Source organism: Microcaecilia unicolor, unplaced genomic scaffold (assembly GCF_901765095.1).
Source record: "Microcaecilia unicolor unplaced genomic scaffold, aMicUni1.1, whole genome shotgun sequence".
NCBI classification, from domain to species: Eukaryota; Metazoa; Chordata; class Amphibia; order Gymnophiona; family Siphonopidae; genus Microcaecilia; species Microcaecilia unicolor.
Genome location: NW_021963039.1, coordinates 244,760 through 260,579, shown reverse-complemented (window position 1 = coordinate 260,579; position 15,820 = coordinate 244,760). Strand labels below are relative to the sequence as shown.

Genomic DNA, 15,820 nt, shown 5'->3' with positions numbered 1-15,820 from the left:
TCCATTTAGGTGCCCTGAGGAGGTGCGGTGAAAGCCCAATCTATAACAACACCCCAGCACCTAGATTATGTTATAGTCTACAATTGTAACCAGGTATTGGCAAGCCTAACATTTATATACCCTCAGCCAGTCTAGCTGTAGACCTGGTGTAATGGCAGGCATTTCATTGCAGCATGGATGTGTTGTTACAATATTCTATAAGTTAGTGAATAAGTTGGAGTTCTGTCCATGTCCTGCTCATGCTCCTCACGTTTATGTATGATGTCATTTATATATGCTGTTACAGAATAGCACATAGGTGCTGGCACTTTCAGGAGTAAGTATACTTGTGCATAAAGCAACACTTTACATATTGACCTTACATAAGTGCTAGTATTCTATAGATTTATGCAGACAAGTAGCATGGAAATACAGATGCATAGATTACAGAACTGACCTTTACCTGTTTAGTTTAGGCCTAGTATCAGGCAGGTCTAAACTAAGTGTGTAGCTTATATAGATTGGGGGCAATTCTACAAATGGACCCCTCTATTTAGGCACCCTAAGGATGTGGAGTGTGAACCTATTTTCTAATGGCATCTAGGCACCTACATTTCTTTATAGAATACTAGCATAACCTGATATCATTACATCTAACATTTACGCACCCGCATTTACACCAGACAAAGACCTGACTTAATTTCAGCCACATAAATGCATCAAGGATGCATGTAACTTACAGTAAGTTATGCCTGTAAATGAAAGCCCTGCCCATGCTCCACCCATGTATATGCCCCCATATATTTGTACACTATCCCCCAATTTGGGTGTGCAATATAATTGAATAATATGGTGCAGGATCCACGTGTAAATTCTACTTGCGGTTCCAAAAAAGGGGCATAGCCATGAGAGGGTCATGGACGGATCAGGGGGCCTTCCTTTAATTTACATGCTTTGTTATAGAATAAAGGGGGTCCATGTCTAATTTAAGTGTGGGGATTTATGCCAAGGTTTCATTGGTGTAAAATAATCACACCGAAATGTACTCACGTCTCCTGGCAATAAATTCTATTATGTTAATCATGCCTAAATTTAAGTGACGTGTACAGAATATTATTTCTTGGTGCTATGCATCCCCAGCCACTGATGAACATATAATTTCATTTGAATATCAGGACATCTGTACTTAATTTATCTTCCAATTTAGTATTCATTATCATCCCCCTTTCTGTTCCCTTTGACCCCTTGTATAAACTGCCTAGCTGTCCATTTCCTATCAATAGATTTGAAACTTCTAACTTGTTAGATCTCTTTGCAATGCCATGGCACTACCTCTCTGCCATAGAGATAGTGACCATTTTACACAGCCACCATGGCTAAGCTGCTAGTGATTAAGGTCAATATGTAAAGTGTTGCTTTATGCACAAGTAGGAGTAGCAGGTAGGCATGAAAAAAGACAGGAAATTATTATTATTAGCATTTGTATAGCGCTACCAGGCGCACGCAGCGCTGAACACTGGACATAAAGAGACAGTCCCTGCTCAAAAGAGAAAATGGAAATGTCCTGATGATTTATCACTAAGGCAACAAGAAACATAGCAGATCACTATCCTGCTTATTTTCGAAAGAGAAGGGCGCCCATCTACCGACACCAATCGGGAGATGGGCGCCCTTCTCTCAGGTGCGGCCAAATCGGCATAATTGAAAGCCGATTTTGGCTGCCCTTGACTGCAGTCCGTCGCAGGAGCGGAGAAAGTTTAAGGGGGCGTGTCGGAAGCATAGCGAAGGCAGGACGTGGGCGTGGTTAAGAGATGGCCGTCCTTGGCCGATAATGGAAAAAAGAAGGGCGGCCCTGACGAGCATTTGGCTAACTTTACTTGGTCCATTTATTTTCAGGACCAAGCCACAAAAAGGTGTCCAAACTGACCAGATGACCACCGGAGGGAATCGGGGATGGCCACCCCATACTCCCCCAGTGGTCACCAACCCCCTCCCACCCTAAAAAAAACATTAAAAACATTTTTTGCCAGCCTCTATACCAGCCTGAAATGTCATACCCAGCTCGATGACAGCAGTATGCAGGTCCCTGGAGCAGTTTTAGTGGGTGCAGTGCAGTTCAGGTAGGCGGACCCAGGCCTATTCCCCCCCCCCCCCCCCCATCTGTTACACTTGTGGTGGTAAATGTGAGCCCTCCAAAACCCAACCCGAAACTCACTGTACCCACATGTAGGTGCCCCCTTCACCCATAAGGGCTATGGTAGTGGTGTACAGTTGTGGGGAGTGGGTGTTGGGGATTTGGGTGGCTCAGCACCCAAGGGAAGGGAGCTATGTACCTGGGAACAATTAATGAAGTCCACTGCAGTGCCCCATAGGTTGCCCAGTTGGTGTCCTGGCATTTGAGGGGGACCAGTGCACTACAGATGCTGGCTCCTCCCATGTCCAAATGGCTTGGATTTGGCGAGTTTTGAGATGGCTGGCCTCGGTTTCCATTATCGGCAAAAACTGAGGCCAGCCATCTCTAAATCCGGTGATCTCAACATTTAGGTCGACCATCTCTAAGGTTGACCTAAATGTTGAGATTTGGCCGGCCCCGACCTTATTATCGAAACGAAAGATGGCCGCCCATCTTGTTCAATAATACGGTTGGCTCCGCCCCTTCTAGGGGCCGTCCCCGGAGACGGGCGCCCTTAGAGATGGGTGCCCCCATTCGATTATGCCCCTCCACATCATGTATAATTCATTTCTCCCTGGAAAAATGGTTTATGACCAGTTTGACCACAGAAAATAAAAGGAACAAAAAAGTGCATAAGTCTGAAATCCAGTTCCTCTTTCACTGGATTGAACAGAACTAAAATGTCAAGTTTTGCAGAATAATGCCCCAGCCATTATTCTACATAATGTTGAATATTTCTGTGCTACTTTGGATTAATTTAATTTTCTTCTACTATCTTAATGTTAAATTCCTTTAAGATCTTCTTCATCTTAGAAATGTGGTTTGCATGTTGAACTTCTCATTTCTTGTGTTTACTTGTTGAATTGCTAAAGACTTTCTGTGAAACCACCCTATGGCATGGCAATGAAAAGTCACTCAAAGATAAAAGATTGCATGAAAGCAAATCTGTCAGCAATCACCTCCCAAATCTTTCTATCTACAGGACTACTTGTCATTGACCCTTCTGTTCTCATTTACAGTTGTTCTGGACTCTAGTACAGTATTTTCCATTATCTAGTCATATTACAGTGCCTATTATAGATTGGTCAGGTTGCTGAATGGCATGCATTTTTTTAGGAAACAGGGCCAGAATCTGTAAACAGTGCCCAAAATTAGGCACCAACAATATCCACGCTAAACTAATATTCTGCAAAGAATGCTCTGTGCATAGTGTGGATCTCATAACTAGCTTTGGGTACTGGATTTACCCTTGCTAAAACCTGGTGTAATGCTGGTGCCCAACTTAGGTGTGGAAATGACATTATGGTGTAACATAGAGCCTTATTCTATAAAGGTGATGCGCCTAAATTTGCACTCCTAAAATTTATGCTCCTAATTTATGAGCATAATCTATTTTGGAGCATAGAATATGCTCCTAATTTAGGAGCGTAAATTTAGAAGCATATATTTTAGAAGTGTAAATTTAGGAGCATATCCTTTATAAAATAAGGCCCATAGCAGTGGTGTGCTGGAGCAGGCTCTCACAGGCTCTCGAGAGCCATTTGTTAAGTTTTTAAGAATTTTGGGAGCCGTTTCTCCATGACTACTTTAACAAATGGATCCCAAAATGTGGGCTTGGGCCCCTCCTGAATTCTCTTTTACTTTGCTGGCGAGAGAGAGCCCCCTGTTCACAATTTACCAGCACACCCCTGGCCCATAGTGACTAAATTCTGAAAATGCCCCCGATCTGCCCTCTCCCATGGCCACGCCCCCTTTGAGTTGTGCACCATAAAATGTAGGCACGCATGTTATAAAATAGGGTGCAAGACAGAGCAACGCATAACTCCTAATGAGTGCCAATTAACACCAATTAATTGTTAATTGCTCATTAGTTTGTGTATGGATCTGGGCCAAATTTGGAAGACCTATATAGAGTCGGGGAGTTAAATTATATCAGCAGCTGTATTGCAGATCCATGTTATAGCAGAAAGGAAACAACTTCTTTAGAATGTGTAACACATTTTCCTTTAAAAAAAAAAACTCTCCCTTGAAGCTGCACAAAACATCAGTAAAAAAGGGAAATGAAAAAAAAAAGAATAGCTGCCAGATGGCAGTGTGAATGGTAAGGAGTTAGCTTGCAACGTTCTTAATTCTTTTAATCTCTGTACTGACAAACGTGTCTGATATCCTACTAAGAATCTCTGATATATTGTGTGTAGAATGAATGCCAAGACTTGTGATAATCATATAACTGCAGATGCAACCAATATTACGCAGTTGGGGATTCTTCCATCTGCAAAATAACCCTCACATAAATAGTCAAAAGAGAAAATTAAACCAGCCTAGTGTCTCATTTACTGTGCACTTCAAATATGTCGATTAAAGTATTTACATAACAAACATAATACTGTAAGCCAGAAATACTAGCAAAGTTTCAGTCATCACTGAAGGGTGACACCTTATAGCAAACTCAAGAATCCACTTCTACCTCCAGATTCTTTATAGTGTAATTTGAGTTGCATGTGCATATCCGGTCAAATTCTAGATTTGTGCAGGCAGCTTAATTAGTTTAACAAGCCAATCAGTGCAGATAATTAAACTTAATTATTGATACTCATTGAAATTAATTAGATTTTATACACACAAATGTCTAAGCATATTCTATAAAGTGATGATCGTAAATTCTAAGACGTGGATCTGAAAAGAGGGCATGGCCATGGGAGAGGCATGGGTAGGTTGTAGGCGTTCCTAGGATTTATGTGCCTGGCAACCTGGGTTCGATTCCCACTGCAGATCCTTGTGACCTTGGGCAAGTCACTTAACCCTCTATTACCCCAGGTACAAAAAACTTAGATTGTGAGTCCTCTAGGGACAGAAAATGTACCTGTATATAATGTGTACAGCGCTGCATATGTCTAATAGTGCTATGGAAATGAGTAGTGTTGGTACAAGAATATGTCCATTCTGTGTGTAATTTAGGCATTGGAATTCACACCAGGTTTTCATTGGCATAAATGGCCATGACTAAATATAGTCACAGAAAACAAGTGTTGGACGTATTCTATAAACTATGCCTACATTTAGGTGTATTCTATAAACCGTGCCTAAATTTAGGTGTGGTTTACAGAATATGCCTAGGTGTAAACTGATTTTTTTGGTGTGATATATAGAATCTAGTACCTAGTGGGTTCCACAGGGATGCTTCATTAATTATCTTTTACTAAAAACCATCTCTATAAGGGCTGGGCCAGATGGAAAGGGATGAAGCCCAAAACTGGAGAAATAAAATGACAGGCTGATATTCAAAGGAAGTTATAATCTGACCAGCGGCCAGTAAAGACCTTATTCTATAAATCACTTGCGAAACTATTTCGAACAAGATCATTTTAGAATATTAGTTCAGTCTCTCTTAGCTTCCTAATAGGATTATTGTAATCTAGTATATTTAGGATGTAATAAAAGTTTGTTGAGGAGATTGCAAACGATACAGAAAAAAGCAGTTAAACTGATTTTTGGATTGCCTAAATTTGAAAGGATAACTCCCAGTTATTTATCATTACACTGGTTGCCTATTGAGGCTAGAATCTATTTCAAATTTGTGTGTTTTCTCTTTAATAAGTCCTTTTACAAAGGCGCGGTGAAAAATGGCTTGCAGTAGCATAGGCATGTGTTCTGGGCACATACAGATCCATTATTCAGCGCGCCTGCGAAAAATGCCTCTTTTTTTGCCGAAATTAGACGTGCAGCAAAATCAAAATTGCTGTGTGTCCATTTTGGGTCTGAGACCTTACCACCAGCCATAGACCTAGCAGTAAAGAATTTGGGTGGTAATGACCTATGTGCATCAGATGCCACTTGGTGCACGTCCGCTATGTGTGCCAGAAAATAAAAAATATTTTTCAGACGCGTGTAGTGAACACGTGCCAAAATTGAAATTACTGTGAGGAGTGGAGGAGTGGCCTACTGGTTAGAGCACTGGTCTTGACCAGGGGCGTATCTGCGTGGGGCCACAGGGGCCTGGGCCCCCGCAGATTTCGCCCTGGACCCCCCTACTGCCGCTGTGGGTACCTTTGCTGGCGGGGGACCCCAACCCCCACCAGCCGAGGTCCGCTTCCTCCTGCCGCTGCGAGGTTTTTTAAGTTCATCGGGATTCGTCCTCCATCACTCTGTGCTGCTGTTCAAAGAAGCTGCTAGCTGAATGCAGTTTTCGGACTGAGTCTGACGTCGCTGCTGCACGTTGTACATGAGTCTGACGTCCTGCACATACAACGTGCAGCAGCGACGTCAGACTCAGTCCGAAACTGCATTCAGCTAGCAGCTTCTTTGAACAGCAGCACAGAGTGACGGAGGACGAATCCCGATCAACTTAAAAAACCTCGCAGCGGCAGGAGGAAGCGGACCTCGGCTGGTGGGGGTTGGGGTCCCCCACCAGCAAAGGTACCCACGGCGGCAGGGGGGGGGTCGGAAATGGCGGCGGCGGGGGGGGGGGCTATAATGTGCCCCCTCACTCTGGCTTCGGCCCCCGCTACCGCCAACTTTCAGATACGCCCCTGGTCTTGACATCCAGAGGTGGCTGGTTCAAATCCCACTGCTCCTTCTTGTGATCTTGGGCAAGTCACTTAACCCTCCATTGCCTCATGTACAAGCTTAGATTGTGAGCCCTCCTGGGACAGAGAAATATCCAGTGTACCTGAATGTAACTCACCTTGAGCTACTAGTGAAAAAAGTGTGAGCAAAATCTAAATAAATAAATAAATGGCAATGCAGTAACTGGGTGGTAACTCCAATTTGACATACATCATAGGTGCCTATACAGTTTAGTAAAAGGGGCCCTTAGCTTCTACATAGATAGGCACCAGACTATCTATATCCACATTTTACATTCATTTATGCTTTGAGAACAAGACGTACTGGTACTGTAGGTTATTCTTTTCCATCATCAAAAAGTAAAAAGAGGTTACATTTCATTGAATTAGGGCTGGCACTTCAAGCAGCAAGATTATGGACTATGATTTCACCTATATTTAAATCTTCTCAGTCCTATATTCTTTTTAGGAAAAATTTGAAGACAGTTTTGTTTCAGAAATATGTATCCCACGCTAACTACTGATTTACTATTTTTTCTTAATTACTAAATTTATTATTATGCCCCTTCTTCCCAGTTAAATGAAACTGGCTTCTTAAAAATTTGCAACCTGCTTAGAACTGCGAGGTAATAGTGGGATAGAAAATCAATTTACCATTACCATAAATGGGTGCCAGAAAAGATCAGTGCTAAGCACAATTCTATAAAGGGCATGTGCCATATATAGAATCACACTTAGAACTGATTCGTGCACCCAAACTTTAAATGCCAGACTTAGAGCTGGTACTGGGTAGGGGAGATCGCCATTTTGAAATTGTGTCTGCATGCTACATATATCTATGCTGGGGTTCCTGAAGAAGGATTGAAATGAGACTTTTTGGACCCCATGACTCACTGATTGAAGCTCAAAGTTTTTGACCAACATTTATGGCCTGTTCAGATAAGTGCCTCCTTTTTGATTGACTTTAAAAGAACTGTATAAGAACTAATCTATGAGAATCTGTATGAGTCTGGAACTCCATGGCAGTATGATTAGACTTAGACAAATGGGAGTGATCATGCTTCATTGTAAGTGCTCATGAGATAAAGACCTATTAAGTATAGTTTTGTTTTGTTTGGCACACATATTTTTGATTTGGTTAATTTGATGCACTTTGATGAACATATATTAATATGATATGGAGGCCCTATGATGGTATACAAATAGTGGCATGATAACTCTTAGGGCGGTTTATTGAAAAATAAAGCCCACAAATTTGTAGTATGCCATACAATTGCTACCGCTCATTAGATGTGGGTGGGGGGCTATACTGAGAGCTCCATTGTTTACAATTATTTTTATAAACTTAAAATGTACTGACAGTTCTTATCTCAGTTGAGATTTTTTGGAAGTAAGGAAAATGTTGGCAGTGAGGATCCAAAATGAAGTCAGAGACCCCCTAACAGTAGTCTCGTGGTACTACCGCTAAGGGTTATGTTGTCATATAAGGGCTTCTTTGCTTGGCAGCCTGATGCTCCAAGGTAGTAATATAACCCCAGCTTTTAGCTAGGATTAATTTACAGGCTATTCTGCGACTTGTGATATACACTGCTGCACACCACAAGCCACGTATAGTATAGTATAGTATAGTATAGTATATTGCCCTTTAAGTCATGTTAAGGGGCAAGTAACAAGGGATATTGCCCTAATTCAACTTGATAACTTCCTCCCTTAATTAATAAAGCTGAAAGACATTAGGGACTAGAATTACCAAGCTGTGATAAAATGTTCTGCAAGGGTCAGGCTGCCAATCAGCAAAATTTTATAGGCAACTCTAACTAAACTCTAACTAATAATCATAAGTTAAAGGTTGGATTACCTCTGCCACTAGAACGTGCAAACCAATTTTATTTATCCTGTCCATCATACAAGGTATGCATTTCATGTTGTATTAAGCAGAAGTTTTAATGTGTATATATTTTTATGATATATTTTGTATGTTTTTTTTCACAGTGTAAATAGGGGTATATTTATTTTTAAATTCAGCTTTTACCAGAAAATAAAAGTTTACAGTAAGAACATATATTTTAGTGCCGCAGAGAAAAATAAAGCATCATGTTCAGAGCTTTGAGACACAGTAATAATGTGAACCTCTGATGTAATAGTCTACAAATTTAACTAGATAAAATTAATATCATGTAACCTCTGTAATCTGATTTTACATGTTTAAATTTATGGATGCTGAAAAATCCCTTTAAAACAAAGACGTTTGCTGCAGGTATAATGTGTATAATAAACAGGGCTTTTTTGAGGGGGTACTTGGGGGTACTGAGTACCAGCATCTTTTCCATTGTCTGCAAAAATTGACCCATGGACCCCAAGTTTTAATTAATTTATTTATTTATTGCATTTGTATCCCATATTTTCCCACCTCTTTACAGGCTCAATGTGGCTTACAATACATCATGGATAGTGGAAATATATAAAAAACAGACATTTAGTATTACAGAAGAATCTTGGGTAACATGATAATGATAAAGCATGACAGTAGTATTACAAGCAAATATTATAGGACAATTCTGGATCTATGTGGATGAGGTCACATTTGTTGAACTTTGTGGTATGCCTTGTTGAAGAGATGGGTCTTCAGTAGTTTGCGGAAGTTAGTTAGGTCATAGATCATTTTTAAGTTGTGCGGTAGTGCGTTCCAGAATTGTGTGCTCATGTAGGAGAAGGTTGACACATGCATTAGTTTGTACTTTAGACCTTTGCAGTTGGGGAAGTGAAGATTAAGGAATGTGTGGGATGATTTTTTAGCATTACTGGATGGTAAATCTATTAGGTCTGACATGTAGGCTTGGGCGTCTCCGTGAATGATTTTGTGAACTAGGGTACATATTTTGAACGTGATGCATTCTTTAAGAGGGAGCCAGAATAGCTTTTCCCTTAGGGGTTTAGCACTTTCATATTTTGTTTTACCGAATATGAGTCTAGCTGCAGTGTTCTGTGCTGTCTGAAGTTTCTTGATTATTTTCTCTTTGCAGCCAGCGTAGAGTGCATTTCAGTAGTCTAAATGACTGAATACCACTGATTGTACCAGGTTTCGGAAGACTTCCTTGGGAAGAAAGTTCTTATTCGTTTTAATTTCCACATTGAGTGGAACATCTTCTTGGTAGTGTTTTTTGCGTGATTCTCAAGTGTTAGGTGTCGATCAATGGTAACTGCAAGAATTTTTAGGGTCTCCGAAATTGGAAGATTCAGTTTTGGTGTGTTAATGGTGGTGAATTTGTTTGTGGTGAGTATTAGGCTTTGGGTTTTTCTGCATTGAGTTTCAGCTGAAATGCATCCGCCCATGTATGCATGATGTGTAGGCTTTGGTTGATGTCTTTGGAAATTTCCTTTAAATCTTGTTTGAATGGGATGTATATTGTTACGTCATCTGCGTATATGTATGGGTTGAGGTTTTGGTTTGATAGTAATTTGGCCAAGGGTATCATCATTAAGTTGAATAAGGTCGGTGAGAGGGGGGATCCTTGTGGAACTCCGCATTCAGGTGTCCATGTGGCTGATGTAGTCGAATTAGATGTCACTTGGTAAGATCATGTGGTTAGGAACCCCTTGAACCAATTGAGAACGTTGCCTCCAATTCCGAAGTACTCGAGGATATGTAGTAGTATTCCATGATCAACCATGTCGAAGGCGCTAGACATGTCAAATTGTAGAAGTAGCATATTCTTGCCAGTTGCAATCATTTGTTTGAATTTATTCATGAGAGTGACTAGTACAGTTTCAGTACTGTGGTTCAACCGAAATCCTGATTGGGAGTCATGTAGTATTGAGAATTTGTTTAAATAGTTTGTGCGTTGTTTGGTCACCATCCCTTCCATTAATTTGGTTTTTAAGGGAATGGATGCTACTGGTCTGTAGTTGGTCAGTTCACTAGCACTTTTCTTTGCGTCTTTGGGTATGGAGGTGAGTAGAATGTTTCCTTTCTCCTTCGGGAAGAGTCCATTTTGTAACATATAGTTCAAGTGAATCATTAGGTCTGTTATAAATTGCTGAGGGGCATTTGTCATAAGGTTATTTGGGCATATGTCTAATTTGCACTGAGATTTGGCGAATCTTTTGAGCATTTTGGATATGAGATCCTCCGATAATATTTCAAAGTTGGTCCAGGAACTGTCTGCTGGGTATATACAAGGGTCTGGATCTAGACAATCAAGGAGTTCTGCGTAGTTGATGGTACTGACAGGTATTTTAAGTCCCAGTTGTACAATTTTCTCATTGAAGTATCTCGCGAGATTGTCTGCTCCTGGTGTGATTTTGCTGTTGGTTGTGACTGGTGTGATATCTAATAGTTTATTCACGAGTTGGAAGAGTTTATGTGTATCCTTGTAGTTTGGTCCAATTATGGTTTTGTAATATAGTCTTTTACTTTGTCTTATTGTATATTTATATTTTCTTTGGAGTTGCTTCCAGGCGTTAAGTGTGGGGTCGTCTTTCTTTTTATTCCACGCTTGTTCTAGTCTTCTAACTTGTGTTTTATGTTTTTTCAGTTCTTCATTGAACCATGGTATTGAGTTTTTTCTGTGTGAGGTTCTGGTTTGAGTTGGGGGCGATATTATCTAATATTGATCTGCATCTATCATCCCATTCTAGGGGGAATTGGTTTGTATCTGTCTTTATTGTCCATTGGTTGTGGTAGATCTGTTGCCAGAATCTTACCAGGTCTATTTTTCCTCTCGTGGTGTAGGTTTTTCGTTCTTGTTTGTTAGGTAGGCCTTTCGTTCGCCATTGAAGGGAGATGTATGCTTTATAGTGGTCTGACCATGGTGCGAGTGTCCATTTTGTATCTGTTAGTATAAGGTTGGGGTTGGGATCGAATTTGTATGAGATAATATCTAGTGTGTAACCTTTAGTGTGAGTTGGTTGCGTGTTTGATCCATGTAGATCCCACAATTGTAGGAACTCTTTGCGTTCTTGGGTGCTTGTTGAGGTAGAATCTTCAAGGTGTAGGTTGATATCTCCGATTATGATTAGGTTTGAGGTGGAGACACAAGTGTTCGAGATAAAGTCCATAAAATGTGTTTGGGCATCTTGCCAGTTGCCTGGTGGTCTGTAGGACTGCGTTGAGGTGTTCTTGCAAATTTGGGTGATTGATTCTGACCGAGGCGATTTCAAGTTGTGGCAGGATGGATTCTGCTGTGGTTGTGATGGTGAACTCTGATTTGTATATTATGGCTATTCCTCCTCCTCTTTTTCCGTTTCTTGCCGAGTGGATGATTTTGTATCCTGGTGGGCATACATCTAAGATTATGTGGTCTTTAAGGTCATGGATCCAGGTTTCAGTGATGAATAGGAGGTCAAGATTGTCTATGGTGATCCAATCTATTATAGTCTCCATTTTGTTTACTACTGATCTGGCATTTATGTATCCCATTTGGATTGGATGGTAAGGTTCGGTTTGGGACTTAGATGTGTTAATTTTTATTAATTGTCTGTTTTCTTGGTATCTGGTTTTGTTGTGACCTTTCTTCCCTTTCTGTTGGTTATTTCCGTATGTGTTTGTTTTTCCTTAGTTGGTTGTCGTTCCTTTGGTTTGGTGAGTTGTGAATGAGTTGTCTGTAGGGTTTGTGTGCTGTGGGTAGATTATTGTTTATGTTGGGAGTGGTCCATGCGTGATGGATTAGGAGGAGGAAGTAAATTATCATGAGTAATTTGTTGGTGTTCATGTTGGCTATGGTTCGTGGTGTTTGGTTATGCCTGAAGGTATTTTTGAATGAGAATTTGTATGAACATCACGCAGTGTTAGCATTAGGCAGTGTCAGCATCAAGCAGTGTGAACATTAAACAGTTAGTCGTTGTAGTTTCAAGCAGTATCTGCACTAAATAATCTTAACATCAATCGGTATCAACGTTAAGCAGTGTCAACATCACACATTATCGATGTCAAGCAGTGTCAACACTAAGCTGTATCAGCAATTAAACAGTGTCAGCATCGATCAGTATCAACCTTATTAGTTAAAGCCTATAGATCATTTAAGCATTTAAAAGGAGGGAAGTCTTTCAACAGGTTGTAAGGCATATATAAGGCTTTTAAAGTCTGCAAAGTATCTAAGCATTTAAAGGAGGCTCAGTGATCTGTTCAGCCGGTAGCTATTCCCTGCATTGCTTAGTACACATTGAGTGGGCAGTCTATCCATAACAAACAGTATAATGATAGAGTCAGTCATCGATTATACTCTACATGGTTCTGGAAAGCGTTAACTGGAAAGGTAACATAATTAATCAGTTAGCCTGCACTAGCACGCAGCAGCAAGGTAATTGTCTCTATGATAATTTTAGTTACCCTCCAACGCTGGGATTGGTTAGAAAGGTAACTAGAAAAGTAACATATTTAATCAGTTAGCCTGCAACTGGCACGTAGCAGCAAGGTAATGGTCTCTGTGATAATTTTAGTTACCCTCCAATGCTGGGTCTGGCTGGTGATCAATTAGTACCTCCACGGTTCGCATCCCTGACCTCTTTTGCCTTTCTCGCAGTTCAGCTCAGGCGCACAGTCCGGGGATGTCCCGATTTCGGCGGTTCTCGCATTTCAGCTCCCAGGAAGGTTGTGTCAGTGGGTCGGCCACTGGGTCCACCTGTCTTGGAGGTCTTAGGGTAAGGGGGAAGCCTGAGCACTTAGGTCTCACACCATTCTCCTGGGAGGGGGGGAGGTCACCTGCTTTCCTATACTCCAGGACCACTGAGGTATTAATGAAAGAGCTCAGGCTCTACACACCAATTCTGCCTTGTCATAGATTTTGTGACTGGTTGCAGGGAGCCTGGCTATTGTGGGATGAGTCCCTCAGTGATCACCCCACCCCTGAAGGGTAGCCTAGCATTTGAGTACCGGCACCTTCTTTGCTAGAAAAAACACACTGATAATAAATAAGCAGACAAATGCTGAACCTGAAAATAAACAAAACGTACAGTAATTCAAAAGAAGTCATATTCCAAGTCCAAAGGCACTGACTATACAGTACATGGTCTTATTCTCCCATTTTACAGTGCAACTTCCATCAGTGGAGTTGTCCCAGAAGCATGCACTTGCTTTATGCATCCCAGCACCGTTCTTTTGCATAATTACACAGGTAACAATATACTTGAAAGGCTTTTTCAGTTTTGCTAGTTGACTCAGAGTTGTTTCTACTATACTCTACTCCAATGATTTACTCTATTCTGTTGGTAAGCACTACCACCAATTGTATTTTCTATTGCCTCTTTAATGATAAGGCTTACTTCATCAACAATAAAAGAAGTCTCACCCACCAAATGAAAATCATCCATATTTTCCCTGTCATGCACTGTATGTTCTATTTGCCTATTTGCTAGTCAGACAGCTATTTTGACTGGTTTTATATTTTCTGGTGCCTCAAAAATTCTGATTGCTAAATATGTGCTATTCTTACTACAAGAGTTTTATTGTATACTAGTAAAACAGGCCCGTTTCTGACCCAAATGAAGCGGGCGCGAGCAAGGTTTTCCTTGGAGTGTGTACATTTGAGAGAGTGTGTGTAAGAGTGAGTGTGTGAGAGAGAGAATGAATGTGCGAGTGTACACAGATAAGTTTAAATAACATAAATAATATAAAGCCGATGAAGAAATGAGGTGCCTAAGATGTTGCCACAGAAATAATAACTGGGCAGGAAGCACCACTGAGGCAAGTTGTAAACTAACTGAAAAATAATTGAAGATGAATTGAAAAATATAGTGGAGGAAAATATTTATCTAGGATCCAGTAATTTGCTGAGATTAGAATTGAGACATTAACATAAGAACATAAGAGTAGCCATACTGGGTCAGACCAATAGCCCATCTAGTCCAGTATCCTGTTTCCAAACAGTGTCCAAACCAGGTCACAAGTACCTGGCATAAACCCAATTATTAGCAACATTTCATGTTACCAATCCCGGGGCCAGCAGTTGCTTATCCATGTCTGTCTCAATAGCAAACTATAGACCTTTCCTCCAGGAATTTGTCCAAACCTTTTTTCAACCCAGAAACACTAACTGCTGTTACTACATCCTCTGGCAAAGAGTTCCAGAGCTTAACTATTCGATGAGTGAAAAAAATATTTTCTCCTATTTGTTTTAACAGTATTTTATCTAACTTCCTCAGTATCCCATAGTCTTTGTACTTTTGGAATGAGTTTTAAAAAAATTGGTTTATTTCTACTCGTTCTACACCACTCAGGATTTTGTAGACCTCAATCATATCTCCCCTCATCCGTCTCTTTTCCAAGCTGAACAGCACTAACGTCTTTAGCCTTTCCAAATACAAGAGGAGTCCAATCCACTTTATAATTTTGGTTACACTTTTTTGAACCTTTTCTAATTCCGCTATATCTTTTTTGAGATATGGAAACCAGAACAATGAAATACTCAAGGTGCAGTCGCACAATGGAGCAATACAGAGGCATTATAGTACTTTTGGTCTCATTCACCATCCCTTTCCTAATAATTCCTAGCATCCTGTTTGCTATTTTGGCCACCACTGCACACTGAGCAGAAGATTTCAGCGTATTATCTACAATGACACCTTGATCTTTTTCTTGAGTGCTGACCCCTAAGGTGGACCCTAGCATCAGGTAACTATGATTCAGATTATTCTTTCCATTTTACAAATATACATGTAGAAAAACTAAGCACCAAAACCCAGAAATTTTGCAGTTTGCAGGTGGAAATGGTGCTACAATTTTGAAAGCCTACACATGTAAGTTCCACTAATTAAGTACTGAGGCTGAATTTTTTTTCATGTTGGGGTTGAAATAATGGGGGATTAAGGACCCAATATTCAGCCAGCACTGGACTGTGTGGTGACTGCCTGATGCCAGTGCTCAGACTGGATATTCAATGCCAGCCTATATGCAGTGACCAGCACTGGAATATCCAATTTCACTTTTGACAGTAGCATCTTAACCAGTTAAGCTGATATTCAGTGTTGGTTAAAATTAGTGGTTAAAGATAGGGGTTAAACATAGCTATTTTGGTTTTGAATATCTGGAGCTAACTGGCTATGTTGTACGATATAGCTGGTTAGTGGCTAGCCGCTAACCACAAGTAGTCAGTAGAGACAGGTTAAA

The 15,820-nt window shown here is 40.6% G+C and overlaps 1 pseudogene; it reads right to left on the bottom strand.

The window, feature by feature from the left end:
- Nucleotides 1–13,684: 13,684 nt before the first annotated feature.
- Nucleotides 13,685–14,025, bottom strand: LOC115458816 (annotated as a pseudogene).
- Nucleotides 14,026–15,820: the final 1,795 nt, after the last annotated feature.